The sequence below is a fragment of the Stegodyphus dumicola genome, chromosome 7 (assembly GCF_044657685.1).
Source record: "Stegodyphus dumicola isolate Sdum_Otavi_A_Nest chromosome 7, ASM4465768v1".
Lineage (NCBI taxonomy): Eukaryota > Metazoa > Arthropoda > Arachnida > Araneae > Eresidae > Stegodyphus > Stegodyphus dumicola.
Genome location: NC_140774.1, coordinates 139,046,479 through 139,061,143, shown reverse-complemented (window position 1 = coordinate 139,061,143; position 14,665 = coordinate 139,046,479). Strand labels below are relative to the sequence as shown.

Sequence of the window (14,665 nt, the reverse complement as noted above, 5' to 3'; positions counted from 1 at the left end):
AAAAAAAAAATAAATAAAAATTCATGTATTCATAAAGAAGAAACTGCAAGCTGATCTTGATATGCAGATAGCAGTTTAACAGTTGAAACAGAAAGCTAAACAGTTACGAAAGGCTTACTTTTAGTTTAAGAATTAGTTTGCAGAATTTAAAAATCCTATCTTTGAATGAGCTGTTCAAAATTGTGCAAAAGGCAAGGTTTTTGCTGTTGAGTAACAAACAAAACATTTGCAAAACGTAAAGTTTTTGCTGCTGCTAACATAGCAAAATATTATTGCTATATTTTTATTTCATCAAAATTTAATTCCACATGGAGAGCTGTATACTTTTTTAATATAAAATATTTAATTATGCAAGATGTAGCGGTAAATTTATTTCATCGGATCTTTTGCAAATACAGCTTGCAACAGATATTTCTCTCCAGTGCCAGTGTTCTTATTTTGTCAGTATGTAAAATCCGCGAGCTAAAAACAATTCGCATGTCGAGTTTCGAGGTGATAATAAAATTAAAAAAAAAAACAGTAAATAACAAGCAGTTTCAAAATAGCAAATCATTTCCCCCTCGTTTAAAAAGACTCCACCCCCTGTCAGTAATCGGTTCCTTTGCCACTACCATAAAACAAAACTATTTTGGAGGTAATTATACAAATCGCTCAACATTGCTGTTATAAGTGTTACGTCAAAAAAATTTGATTCTAAAAAATGTAATTAAAAACGCTTTTGCCTTCTGTGCTTTTAAGCAAAGAAAAAGACATGTAGAGCCATTAGGTTACAAAGCAGGAGATATGAAAAATGTGCAATGCCCTCGCCGGGACTCGAACCACGGACCTCTCGAATACGCGCTGAGTATGTTGACCAATACACCACAAAGGCATACTAAGAAGGCAGGAGACATACCTTATAGACATTCGCCATTTCAATAAAGTCGTATTTATTTTATAACACTATTTCTAGTAAGAAACAAGATTTCTCATACGTAATAACTTCTCAAAATTATCAAGCCTTTTTATTGTCAAAATTTATTTATTAGCCATTAACATAAGCAAAATAAAGTTTTTCATAAAGTTTCTATCAAGATCTCATATAGTATTTGAAGCTATTTGAATTTTAATAATTTTTTTTTCATTTGGGGATTTATTTATTTTTTCAGATTCTTGGTAAAAACAAAATTGGTGCCATGTATATGGTTTTCTTCATATCAGCAGTAGCACATGAATATCTTTTAGCCATGGTTTTTAAATATGTATTTCCTTTACTATTCTTCTTATATATGACTGTAGGAAGTAAGTAAACTTTATATGCCAAAAACAGTAGTCCAACTACTACATTTTAAAAGCATCAAATAACTAAATTTATTATTTGTTATTTATGTGAACTTCATCAAGATCTTCTTTTCATGAAAGATGTTGAAACTTCACAACATATTTATTACTTTCAACAAAAAAAATAACAGCACAATCCCTGCCATTTAAGTAATATAAACCTAGAATCTTCGATGAATTACTTATTTGATGCTTTTAATGTATTGAGAATAAGTTTGATCGAAACTATAAGTCATTTATGTATAATATATATTATATACATACGTAATTACAAAACAATTCTTTTGAAAACAAAATTTAAAACATGCCTAGTATTTTCGCACATTAAGCTGTAGAAAAATTATCATTAAAGACATAAAGTAAGACATAAAGTAATATCTTACATATACATATGTATGTATGCCACTTGCAATTCGATTTTCAGAACACTGGTTTAGTGTATTAATGTAAATTTGTTTGTATTAAAATATAAAAAATATTTCCAATATTCAATTACATTTTAGATATTTTATGAGCTTTTATTTAGGTCACTCATTACACGGTGAAAAGAAATTTGCTATCAATTTACAACTTACTTCCTGATAAGCTGTTGAGTTCAAATATTGTACACACACAGTTTTTTGATGACAATGCAAGGCGGTAAAACGATTTTTTTTTTTTTCAAAATTCAATTTAGATTTTGTTATTTAATATTCAAACGATTTTCCGCATTTATTTTCGTTTAAATAACAAACCAAGCACATCAGAATTTTACTGTTTGTACCATCAAATATAGCAAAAAAAAATCTTTTCGGTGAAACTTGTATGAAAATTGTAACTTAATTTCTGATTTTTTGACGGATGTTTTGAAATTCGCTCGATTTTTTTAGACTATTTGACGTATATGGTTTTAAAATTTCAGCATTTAAAAATATATCAGATATTAAGTTTTGAAATTTTCATAAATTTTTTAAAAAACTTTTCTCCCTCTTTTAAAAGAAGAATGATAAAGAAATATTAATTGAGCGATTTTGTGCACATTTCAAGTTGTATTACAGTCTGAAGTAGACAGAAAAAAGCATTTCTCCAGGAAAAATTGTTTTTGAGTTTGCCATCTTGGGAGCACTAAATGACGAATTCGCAATATTCAGTGATTCATTTTTAGCTTGAAGTAAATGCTCGTTGTAAAATTGTTATTACATCCAATTTCCTAAACTGAACATTCTCTGAATGACGTACAGTTATTTTTCCTTATTTCATAATTTTGTTGTAATTCATTGCTTGTCTTTTAAACACGACCAAAAATCTAATCTTTGAAAACGTATAATTGAGACTAAAAAGAAAAAATAAAATGCAATTTTAACAAAAGTTTTTTTTTTTAATTAGCTTGTATTTAAAATGGGTATGATGACTAATGGACTGAAAGAAGAAAAAATATTGTCACGTAGTTTAAATGGGAATCATAGATTATAAAATTTTATTTTTACAAAATTCATCTATAATTTTACATCGCGAATAAGAAGAATCCTTTCAGAGCATCAATTATCATATCCGTTTAACAAAAAAAAAAAAAAAAAAAAAAAACTTGCGGTATAAAAAATCCTTTTTTGAATTGTATTTTAGTAATATTTACATTTTTGAAAACTTCATAACAATATTAATATAGTTGTGAATATAGCATCAAGACTGTATGACAGTTGGCCCAATCTACAAATTATATTTCAAAAACTTTTATTTTTAGCTATGTATGTGTTTTTAACAAGAAGAGCAACATCTATATTTTGGAATGCATTCTTGTGGGGCTCCTTGCTTCAAGGATGGGGATTTTTAATTGTATTCTATTGTCTAGAATGGTATGCTAGAATCAATTGTCCCAGAACTTTAGTAAGTATTCTTTTTGTTGTTAGAAGAAATATTTTACTAAATGTTGATTTAGAAATGTTTAATAAGTAATAGTTTAAAGTTAATTTAAATCTTATCTCTCTAGATATTTTCATGTTTGAAACACAATGAAAATTGTTTATTCCTTTAAGTACTTTAGCACAGGAGCAGATATTCCTGTCGGGAATACGGGAAAATTTCGAGGCGCGGCCGCTTGTGACGCTGCTTTGTTATTTAACATAGATGGATTAAAAAAAATGACACAATCATAATTGTGGAATTGATGCAGAAAAAAACGATCAACCCATAAACGACATTCTGAAAAAGTTGGAAGATAAACGAATAGTAACTGCATTATTCTCACTTCTTTCTTAACCGCTGTCTCCTTAGCTTTTAGCAAATTCATAATTCTTGGAGCTAATTGTTTACTCCATTGTATAAAAACAATGAATTTCCATAGCGTACTACTTAGACAATTTCATAAAATGTAATAAAGATGCCTGCACCTTTATGCAGGTAACCATTCGTCAAGATTGAGGTCTTCACATGGGTTCCCGGCTGCCTTTGTTCACGATACTGAACTTCATAAGGGTGCTGACGCTTTTGGGACTTTATATCACGAAAATACCCTTGATGAGTGACTGTTAAGCTTTGCACCGCCACCTTTGCTATTTGCCTTTATATCTTGCACCTTAACGGGCGAATAAAAGCTAGAAAAAAGAATCTTTTTTTAGGTTCTCCCACCGGTTAGGCCAATTACGTCTGCTTTTGCTTGGCTATAACACATTATGTCCTGTTCTAACCCTCCTTCTCCAAAGAAATCAACATACTTTAAAAAAAATCTTTCGATTATTATAAAACAATAAACAAGTTTTGAGAATGCAAAACAATGAGAAATTTATTAAAACTAGATAACACACTGTCTCTATATTCAACAAAAACAGGTTCGGTTACGTAGAATGCATAGTATTACCCTTTCCTTACGTAGAGTTTCTCATAGATTGTAGTACAATTTATTGTTTCACTGGTCGTAATTTATTGATCTTATACAACCAAACATATCGGATTGTGTTATTCGGTGATTTTGGCGACAAAATTTGACCACATTTGGCAGAATTCAAGAAAGTTGTTGGCTTTTAATTCTCGGAAATGGCTTAATTCCTTCAGTAAGAACTAAAATCTGAAATTTTCTGGAATGGCAGAGATAAGGTGATTGCAGGAGAACAGACACTCTATGGATGCGAAATTTTCTTTTCCTCTGTCATTAACGAAAATGCAGCCACAGTCGACATAATATTATGCTATTTTCGGAATACCGCGTGTTTGTTTGCTAATTTCAGAGTTAGTAGATCTCTAAGAAATTAAAAATGAAAACCTTGCACTGATAAAGTGAAACATCTGACAATGAAACAAAATTAATTCCTTTTCAGCATTTTAAATAACTGTACTTCAATTTATTACAGATTTAAAACCTTTAAGATTGTTGCTAACTTTTAATAACAAGTGAAAGTTTTTTACCGACAGGAAGAAATTTTAACGTCTTCAGAACCGCTAAAATTCAAGCTTTCTTTTGCCCTCTTTAAGACTTTTCTTGTTTATACTCTTAACGATTGTTAAATTAATTACGATAAAACTGTTTGACTTCAGAGCTATGTTAAGTAAACAATTAGATGGTTGCTTGCCTTAGTTGTTTGCTGTGAAGATTCATGAGTTTTTTTAATGCAGGGGCTCCGAGTTGTGATTATCTGATCTGACGAGATTTCGACTTAATATGCTTCAAAAGACTACATTTTCTGTAGAATCCTTGCTTCGAGTTCTGAATCGTAATCGTTTTCCGCGTTAGTGGGCTTGATAACCTGATAAGTTGAATGTACATAAAAAAGCTACTGGCAAGTACAAAGTATCTTGTTTTCTGCAGACCAGTGATAGGCAGGTAAAATTATCGACGAAATTATCATATCACAAAATTTACCATCTAAAAGTCAAATTTATGATTTTTTATTAAGTGTTTTCTGAAATTTCTAATTAAAAATATTCATAAATAATACGCTTGTTATCAAGCCGTTATATTAGTAATGTCCAATCAGCAGCTTACAGAGTTTACAAACAGTAACTAATTTTTCGTTAACACTGAGCTTAGAATGAGGTTTGAAATCGCTATTGTTTACATAAATAGTCTATATCTTTCCGGATTCTTGATGATGACCAGAATTCAGATAATTTCTTCTGTCAGAAGGGGCCTTAATATTGTTTTCGTTCTTTGAAATAATTTAACAATATGGGATACCAAATAATGACATGAATTGAAGGGCGTATTTTGAGACATATTTTAAAATATTTTCTATAAATCCATGCTCTATAAAATAATCTTGTTTCATGTCAGTATCTTTGCAAAAATTATGGAATTCACACTACCTTGTTAATGCAAAGAAAAAACAGAAGTTTTCCTGATGATTTAGAAACTAAAATCTATATGTTTTTTAATATTTTAATTGTTTATTACTTATACATTTGTATTCCCTATTATTTTATCGTTATAATTTACTTGTACTTTTATTTCTTTAACAGGATTCTTGGGTGGATCATCTTATGCCTCGCTCATTCACGTGTAACATAGTGTCTTTACAAGTCTAACTAGAAATTCAATAAAAGAAAATGAATCCTAAACATCAGATTTAAAAAGCGCTACTTATACCAGAAAACTAGTGCTCTCATTATCAAGTAAGCTGTGGAGGCATCCATATAGCATTCAAGGTTGTTTGAATCATGCACTTATGGCTCATTTCGTGGCTCATTTTAAATATAATTCCAGTTTTTGAAGTACTTCTTGAAAGTATTTTCTCCTGTCTTCAGACTTTTCATATGGCAGATTAGTTGCTCACTCTGATTTTTCCAAAGCATCACGGCCATTCCCTATACTATGGAGGTGTGCTTTCCAAAATACCGTAGATGACATATGCCGGTACAAGACAAAATGGGAATGTTGTTTCAAGGCTGCCGTTTTACTGAGGCATGCCATTTTTGATTATGTGTAAGTGTAATGAGGAAGGCTACTGATTTAAGGCTATACTATAAATATAGTACGAAGGCTAAGAATGAGTATCTCCGAAACGGTACTAATAGTGGAGTGTTCGCGAACTGCTCTTGTTATTGTCTATGAAAAAAGGAAAGAAAGATGATGAAACCAGTAGTAGATATCAGAGCGTTGAATATCCACGCCAGATCAATGGAAGGTCAAAGACAATCCTGCAAGTCAAACAAGTGGTTGCCGGTGGATCAACTGACAGCTATATAGGGTGCAGATCTAAGCACAGCTGTAGCTGAGCCCATAGTTCCTCGACCTCTATTCGGTATGGAACTCCGCAGCAGACGCCCCTCTCGTGGGCCTCTGCTAGGCCAGCATCATAGACATTTACGACTACAGTGAATCAGGTCAGGTTGAAATACAATAAATACCCAATTTTTTAACTATAAGCAGTAAAGGGGGTGTCTAGGACTTTTCGCCGTCTTCATTTCAGCGTGGCCGTTTCGCCGTTGGAACCTTTTGCCGCCAGAACGTTTTCGCCGTCGGAACGATTCGCCATAGTTTTCTTTACATAACTGTATTATATATTGCCGTATTATACTCGTATTAAATTTATTTAATTTAATAATTCTGTTTACCTTTTGTATACGTAATAAAAGACTGCTTATAAAAACCTTCCAAATAAATTCTTTTCCGGGGGAAAAATCATTAATTCTAGATAATATTTTAGTAATTATAGAAGATATTTTTGATAATATTTTAGTAATTATAGAAGATGTGTTTGCAAAATTGCAAAAGGTTTTATTTTCTTTAAAATTTAACAACTTAATATAACCGTCAAGGTATAATACAGTCATGTAAAGAAAAATGTGCAGTGACGGCGAAATGTCAGTCTGTGAAACGGTCACGTTGAAACGGCTACGGCGAAACGGCCACAGCGAATTGTTCCATTCGCGTATGGGGATAGTCCAACATCACTAACGACTTAGACAGCAACACACCAGAAAACTCTACAAGAGACACCTGGTTACTTTGAAAATGTTTTGCATTTGATGCTTTTCACACTTACAAAAATTTAGAACACCTGTTCCTTTCGTACTTCCCAAGATTTTGAAGAGTTGAACGGTTAGTGCCCTTTGCAAGTATGAAAATTTACACTTACAAATCTCCAACAATTCACGCGAAATTTGAATATAATACTTATTTGTTACAATACGTTTGGGCATAATATCCATTGCTTACTAGTTCGTTTTTGCAAGGCTTGTTTATACAAAAATTCTTTTAAACTTCTTTTATTCAAAGGAAAGTTATAGTGAATATCGTGATTGGAGCATGCAACAATGGAAAATAGCTATTCATTAGTATGAATCGACATTTTTTGCATCAAGTAGATTCTACACGAGTGATCACGTCTTTCACACGAATGACTGAATGACAAAGTTACTTTGAAACATAAATAAGTCGTTGGAAAAGATCTTGTGCTTCTGGGGATGTTCTCAGTGGCAACCTTTTACAAGCGGTCGTTTTGGGCACTATGATAGATGCTAACATAGTTAGCATCTATCATAGTGCCCAAATGTTAGCATTATTACTATGTTAGCATTATTACTGATCAGTTACACACTTTCTTATAGTTTCTGTCTTCCCCATCACAAACTGATTTTTTCAACAGGGCACCGCTTTTTGTAACAAAATCGAACCAGCTCAGTGATCATCAAACACCTCTTCATAATCGATGAAAACTGCATGGCAGTTGAGGGTTTATGTGCCAAAGATGAAGCAATATGATATTAGGAAAATGGTCATAATGCTGTGCTTATGGTGTAGCTGCATTCTTTCTGTTCGGTGCTTTTGTATATTTATTATTTCCTATTACACTGTTGTTTTTCTCATTATTTATCGATATTGTATTGAAACTACATTCATGATATACAAAATGCTATAATATATTTCTAGTGAATATGAACATTTCAAGTGCATATCCTCTTTCCTGTGCACGTTTATGAATGCATGTAAATATATTTTTGAATTGCACATAATTAGTATCCAAAATTGCAGGCATATTTTTGCAATAACTGAAAATACTACCACTAATATTTAAAAATGTGATGTCATATATAATTCGCTAAATGTAATGTCGCATATCTTACAAAAAAGTAGAAGTAATCTGAAATTCTTAATCTGAAATTCGATCACGGTATTCAATCATTTCTTGCAAGCAGAATTGTAAGAATGGCTTATTTCACTTAAAATAAGTTCTCGCAATCGTTTAAATGACGGAATGAGATAGAGAACCAACATTAGGCATGACGCTGATGAGTCTCAAGCGAAAGTAACTGTTTTCATGAGTGTTTTGAATTCTTATATCCAGGTTAGAGCAAAAATTTCAAACTACGGGTGCCATCATTAGAATTCTCTCTAAAGCCATCCAGGAGCAACTACAGTTGCGGAGGGTCGATACGGAGCATTAAACTTATGATGCCCTAAAGAAATGACTAGATCCTTAAAGCCTCGCTGTTGAGTCTGAAACAAAAATTTCTATGCTAACCGTACACAGACTTCGAGCAGAGAAAGCCCTTTATGCGCGGCAACCAGCGATTTCCACAGCAAATCGCAGAAATGATTGCCCGTCTTTTCTGGATTCACACACAGCATTCTTGGGCACAAGTCTAGGGCCATATCCTCTTCAATTAGGAACTGAAATTTAATGCACAAGAGGATTTTAGACATTTCTTCATGTGGAGAGATGCTTAACCCCATTATCGTTTCTTCGAGATAAAGGAAATTAACCATTGTGAAAACAAAATCCTTGCGTGGGGAGGCACCATGTTCGACGATCGTACACCTAACAGCGATATAGGGATGAATTTTAAGCGAGGCTCTTCAGGTCGCTGTTTGAGGGAACTTTGCTTTTATGAAGGATAATACAAGGTCACTCAGAGATCAATAGCTAAACGATTTTTCTGGAGGAGAAGTGTATTCGTTAATTTTGTGCAAAGTCATTGGTTTTGAATCCTATAAAGCATGTCTGCCAATATCTAGGAAGAACCATTGCTTGACCTCAACACTCTTCCAGGACACTTCAGCTACTAAAATCCTTGCTTTTAAAAGAATGAGATTTTTTGCCAGAATCTATGATCAACAACCTCATTTACAGTTGGGGGGGGGCGTTGTAAGGCATGTAAAGCTATTCGGGATGCTACTTTGTATATTAGCGCGGCTATTCTGGAAATACGAGTTGTTACATTTTGACAATTTTTGGTTTCATTTATGTACCTCAAAACATTTAATTTTCTTTGTTTTTGTTATGTTACTACTGGTTGTTGATAATAATGTAGCATGTAAATTTTAGACATCTGTGAACAAAATTTCATAGCAATAAACCAATTATTTTTGACATATCACACGCTTTGTGTTTGTCACTTCTTTTTTGAACACTAGTGTGCTTTGCATTTATCATAATACTCACTATCTTATAATTTTCAGAAACAAAGTAATGATAACAATAATTGAATGTCAAAAAGACGTCCCCTTTTCTTTTCGACCATCTATTCATTAGATTATTTAACAAAATTCATTAGATTATTTAACAAAAAAGAAACAGTTTTTCACAGACGATTGAGTATTTCTCATTTAATTAATTCAGTTCTTACTTCGCGAGAAGGCAAAAATACATAAAAACTCAAAATATCTATATTAAAAATTACCAAGTAAATCTCAAACGCTTATTTCCTCGAAAAAATTCCAGAAAGAATTAAGCATGATTTAATTGGCAATAATAAATGAATGCATTATCTTTGTTGTTGCGAAGCTAAGTTTCTCTAGATTGGCAACAAATCCACTAGTCTCCTGTTTCAAATGTAAACATCAATGGCCGCCATTAAAAACAGGCTTAGCGGCAATTAAACAACTTTAAAATTGCTGATAATTCTAAAAACATTGCACACAGATTTACTAAAGGCATAAAATCTTTAACCGGAAGATAAAAACAACATTTTTAAAGCAAAAAATGTACAATTTACAAACATTGTATATTTAGTAAATAATGATCTGGTAATTGTACTCTTTTGCTGTCCAGAAAACTCGAGAAAATACCAGAATGTTCTCGCGCATGATTAAAAAGCTTATAAAAGCCGGAGTGAAACATCTCAGTTGTTAAGACACAATTCAAAATTCAAATAACAAAAAACAGCGTTATATTTACAAATTTTTACAGTCAAAAAATTTTCTCAATTGTTGTTCAAATAACTGTTGCTGTTTACTGTAGCAAATTCACGGTGAGATGGGATTGGCTTCCTCTGTAATTTGAATTGTGTTATATTCAACGTTTTAGTAGTTAAAATATAACTACTGTGTGATACTGTTTGAATATACTGTGATATTGTACGAATATCTGAGAGGAAACATTTCAGCATTTTGTTTTACCTTTTGGAATAAGAATAAATTTTAGTAACTTTTCACCAGATTTATGCATTCAATCGATTACGAACCCGTACGCAAGCAACAACTTTTGGTGTCAGAAGTGGGATTTGAATACCAATCACAAGAACGGCTGAAGAAAAAATGAAGCACTGCATTTGCTGCTTTCCAAGAAAAGATGGAACTTTCTAGTGGAGTGATGTAAGCTGGCCAAGTAACTTTTAAAGGAGAGATGAACGGTGTTCATGAATCTGTTAAAGCAGAAATTAAAGTAGGTGAAGATGAAATATAAAAAGAGATTACCTGTACAATAGAAAACAAATTTGAGGCTAGGAAAGATAAAATTGATGCTGTTGAAAGCAAAGTTGGAGACATTTAAGAAAGAGATTCTTCTGCGAAAAAAACAAATAGAAGAGAGAGTTTCTGCTGTGGAGCAATGAATCGAAAGAAGAGTTTCGGCCGTCCAACAGCGAATCGAACAACAAATTGAAGAAAAAGCTTCTGTCATCCACGGACATATCGATCAACAAATTTATGCCAGGGTTTCTGCAGTTTCCAAACAAATTGATAATTTAAAAAAATCGTAGTAATGGCAGGGAGGAATTCTGAAGGTTTAAACTTTGCCCATGTCTGCTCGTCCCTCTCTGAAGCTATCCACATATGATAAGACCTCCTGGCAAGTGTATAAGACACAGTTTTCTATAGCCGCTTTTCTAAGAGCAGACGCAGTATATAACCTTCAAACTCTCCCAGAAAACCAAAGGCTAGATTTCGAAGCTCTACTCAGTGCATTGGAACTGCGCTTTGGGGAGAAATGTTTGAAAGACTACAGTAGGCTACAATTAAAATCCCGTCAACAGAAGCCCACTGAAACACTCCAGGAACTCAGCATGGATGTTGAAAGGCTGTTTCACCTCGCCTTTACGGAGTGCCAGAGAGAAACATGAGATATACTGTCCCTGCAGTACTTCATCGATGACATTCGGAATTCGGGAATACACAAGGCTCTACGAATGGAGGATATCAAGAACTTAAAAAGCGCTCTGATGTACGCCAAGAAATTCGAGGCACCACAGCTAAACAACTCGCCGAGATCGCCACCCAGTCAGAGCCTCTCAAGTACAAGAACCTGTGGATCAACTGACTACTCGTCTAAACGATTTAACTAGACAAGTCAGTTCCTTGAGGCGGAATAGGAATGACATGAAACAAACACTAAAGTGCTGTAACTGCGGTGCTGAAGGGCACATACGAAAAAACTGCAGAACTCCCCAGGACACGGATGTTAAGACCGCGCCTATCAAAAAGGAGGGGAACTAATTAGTGGCCATCTCGCGGGGCGGAGGTTGTCAGATAATGGAAAGCCCCATTTGAAAGCGCTTCAGATTTCTGCAGTGAGTGGCGGCAGTAATGAACTTTTTATAATGGGACATATCAATGGAATTTCTTACAATATGACCATCGACACAGGAGCCAATGTTACCATCATTCGGAAAGATGTGGCTCAACAATTGAAGAGCAAACTCATCTGGACGCCTCCCTGCGTTACCCTCCAGACTGTGTCAGGCGAGAAAATCGACATAACGTTAAGTAAAGTAAACGTTAACATCACGTTTGGAAATGCCACCCACCATCACGCGGCATATGTGGCAGATATTACAGACTCCTTCAGAGGGTAAATGCTAAAAAAAGCGTAATTTAATTAGAAATTCAGGTTCTATCAAACTTTAAATAAATTGTATCTAAAAAAGTAGCTTAGTCACATGTCTTTATTTGAAGTTAATAAAAACGAAATTCAAAGTTTAAAAAATGTAATTATTGCAGAAATGCATAAAATGAACAAATAATCCATTACACGGGTTTATTTGAAAATTTGTCCATTGCAGATAATTTTTTGACGTGGATATTAAAGTCACTGATGATCTCAAGTCCTTCATTATCATCAACAGTTATCATGATTTTTTTTAATTCGGAGGTGAATTTTAAGGCATCTGTAAGTTTTTTTTGGGGGGGGGCAGGGGAGAGTTGCACTTCTCGTCTAGCTCTTCTCCATCTTCCTCTCTGCTTTCCAGGCTGGTTTTGTTAAAGCTAATATAATTAAAACAGTTGAAATAAAAGATTTTATGTCGTCAATTATGTCTTTTGGTACAGAAGTTTTCATCTGTTCCTAAATATTCTTGCACTCGAGCATTGTAACTGATTTTGACATGTTCACATAATTCATTCTTCATTAGTATTTTCACACGAAACTCGAATTTCAAAGTCTACTTAAAAAGTATAATACAACTTAAAAGTGTATAATACAACTATGGATTTAACAGCCGTTATTGTCAATCGCTGTAACACCAGTGCTGCATTAGCTGGAAAAAAAACTTGTTTCACTGATTTCAGTTTAGCATTAGGCGAGTAGGCTGGTGAACTGTCAAGAAATAACAGAATCTTCTCATTTTTTCTAGACCTTGCATCATCAAGAGCAAGATCAGCTTCAAGAAACATTATGCTTTGTGTCGTCCATTACCTTTCACTTTCATGCCAGTGGAATAATAAAGTTTATAGATTGATGCATTTGAAGCATTTTGGTGCTTTGTCCTTTCCAAGTACAAATGGCCGCTCAAATTTTCCTTCCCTATTACAACAACCTGCACAGCGAGCAGTTTCCTTGGAGCTTTTACAACCAGAGTACTTTTCTCCTTTAAAGAATAAAGTTTTATTAGGTAAAATTCCATAAAAAATTATCTTTCTTCTGCATTGTAAATGCTTTTGCCTCAAAATCATTTACAAATTTCATTTAGCTTTTTAATTCAGTCTGTTATTCCATACCCACGGACTTTTTTTTTTTAACAAAAATAGTCTTAAAAGTAATATTATGTCTTTGCTTAAATTTATCTAAGCAATCATTTGATACTTTAAAGTTCTGAAGTTCGATGCTTTGCAAAATTTCTTTCAGCATTTTTAGAGGAATATCATTTGCTCTTACAGAACAAAACCAATTGAACACTACTGTATTAATTTCATATGTTTCAATTTTTCTAAATTTTAGTGTCTTGGAATGTTCATTTGAATTAGTAATCCATAATATTTTTATATCTTCTCTATCTTTTAGCACATGACTTAACTTGGTTTTTAGTTATCCCAAATTTCATCTCTAAATCTCTCAAATTAAGCTTTTTAATTTCTGCTACACGAATTACATCAACTTTTTGTTTTAATGTTAATTTTTCTTCTTTAAATCTATGCATCGGTCTCTTAGATTGCCTTACAACTAACACTTTTTTCTTTCCCCTCGCTGGCTCGAGGTCTAATCTCCATCGGAACTGATTGATTAGCGCGAAATATTAAATGGTCCAAGTAATTGTTGATGATAAGGAGTTACTTGAGACGAAATATAAGGACGTCATCGCACGCATAAAATTTAACAGGTGGTGATATGCTGATGACATGAAATTACTACTAAAATTTATTCATTCGTCCTGGTAATTCGGTACAAGGTTCGAATCCCGCGAACGGGTTGGCTGCATGGGAGTTTTCGTGGTTTTCCCCATGTGTAACGTGTATACGAGCCAGTTTCCCTTAGAAAGTCCTCCACGAAGGCATCCCTTCCTTTAGGAAGGTAGCCCTCGTGTGCTTTGCCATAATTGAATAATCTAATCCAATCTTCATTCGCCTACTGAGAAGTGTAGCAAGAATAACTTTATTTTGAATTCTCTGAATGTGAAATATCCTTTTGATTGCACCACCAGTTGCTTTATCCCATTATAGTGTTTCCCTTTACCCTGAAAAGCTGTTTTCAAAAGAGAGGGATTAACTTTTCATTTTATTGTTCTTTTCTCACAAGACTTTCACAGAGCACAAACTTGCCTTTGAATCCTTAAAAGATTACTAACAAAGAGTATTTTTATTTTGATTTACTATTTTATCTCTATCTTATTTTTTGAAACTTTTTTCCGGTGATCCTTAAATAGTGTGTCCCTTAATAAAAGGTAAATACATACATAAAGGTCTGTCAGGGACCACGAATAGCAGAACTGTCGTTAAATAGAA

At 33.4% G+C, this 14,665-nt stretch overlaps 1 pseudogene across 1 annotated transcript in view; it reads left to right on the top strand.

The window, feature by feature from the left end:
* Positions 1 to 9,611, top strand: part of LOC118200399 (sterol O-acyltransferase 1-like) — a 56,757-nt pseudogene extending 47,146 nt beyond the window's left edge. Inside the window, exons 10-12 of the transcript XR_015042388.1 lie at positions 1,149 to 1,281; positions 3,041 to 3,183; positions 5,749 to 9,611. The product of XR_015042388.1 is annotated as a sterol O-acyltransferase 1-like (transcript). The remainder of the gene's footprint in view (positions 1 to 1,148; positions 1,282 to 3,040; positions 3,184 to 5,748) is intronic.
* The last annotated feature ends 5,054 nt before the right edge of the window (positions 9,612 to 14,665 follow it).